General features: G+C 40.7%; 1 pseudogene; it reads left to right on the top strand.

The window, feature by feature from the left end:
- The first annotated feature begins 254 nt into the window (after positions 1 to 254).
- On the top strand, positions 255 to 404 carry LOC145409424 (5.8S ribosomal RNA; annotated as a pseudogene).
- The last annotated feature ends 924 nt before the right edge of the window (positions 405 to 1328 follow it).

Genomic DNA, 1328 nt, shown 5'->3' with positions numbered 1-1328 from the left:
CGTAAGCCTATCCACCTTCTCTTTATTCATTTAAAGCACTTTCTGTCATGTCAAAGCACTGGCCACAGTGTTTTGGAATTTGTGTTTGCTTGTTATATTGTGTATGATTTTAAAACTGTCCTCTGTTATATCTAGTGATCCAACCGTCAGCATACCAACTCGTGGTCATTCCTCTGTCCCTCTTTATTTTTTTCTCCTCCCTGCACCTACACCACCTGTATATGTGATGCTGGTGCAGGGAGAAAAATGGAAGTAAGGAGAGACGGAGGATCACTTGGCTAGTGGGTCGATAAATACCACAGGGAACTGCGAGTCGGTATGTGAAACGCATTTTCGGATACATCGACAAGTCGAACGCACATTACCGTGGCTTGAGGGTAGCCGCCACACCTGAACAAGGATCATAATTGGCCTCTCAAACTGTTCTGGTAAGGACCAGTATAAGCTAAGTAGCGTTAGCCAGAGGGGCGACTTGGGCTTTCGTTAATAATGACCGTCAACAGGTTTCGCCATTTACCGAAAGTCTTTAAGTCCCGGTGTATCATTTAATACGCTGAGTGATAACTATACAGTATATACAACCCATACGTGCTCCTACGTGTCAACAAGTAGGTTGGCGGAGGGTCAAGTGTCCCTCCCCATAATACGACTCAAAAGACAAACTGGAAACCCTTTATGGGATTACGGCATCTGGCTACAGATACAGACTATAGTAGGACTCGCGCACGTTTGCGGCTGTGGTGTGCCCGCACCTGTGTACAATGGTGCCACGTTTCCCCAACTTGCGATATGAAACGGAAGCTATTTATGTACAAGGCATCACAAATTCGATAAATTCAGATGAATAAAACTTACACTTGTGTATTTTGATGGATGAATCAACAGTAATCTTATTATGCATAAAATATTTATACAGTAACACAGAAACATGGCATACATATTGTACAGTGTTGCTAAAAGAAATTGTAGTCACTTTTAATGGTTTTTAGCGTAGTTTTAGGGTGGGTAATAATATCACAGTTATGGATATAAGATAATGAGCCTGAAAAAAGAAGAAATATGCCAATATCCAAAGTAAAAGAAATAATTCATGTAATTCTTGTGAGTGGCAACACTTACACACCACAGTCTGGCCTAAGGTAAAGTACGTACCTCCGTAGACCCAACCATAGCTTGTACAGGTGTTGCTAGGGAAAAACGCTCACATTTACCGGCTTTTACCATAATTTTAAGGACGAGGAATAATCACATTTATAATCATAAGCTAATATGTAGGACAAAATAGTAGGCATATGCCAATACCGAAGTAAAAAAAAAAAATTATTCAC

This window comes from Coenobita brevimanus, chromosome 80, assembly GCF_032717465.1.
Source record: "Coenobita brevimanus isolate Jiangsu-jjx chromosome 80, ASM3271746v2, whole genome shotgun sequence".
Lineage (NCBI taxonomy): Eukaryota > Metazoa > Arthropoda > Malacostraca > Decapoda > Coenobitidae > Coenobita > Coenobita brevimanus.
Note: the sequence above shows the minus strand (reverse complement) of the source record. Positions and strands in the feature narration are given on the sequence as shown.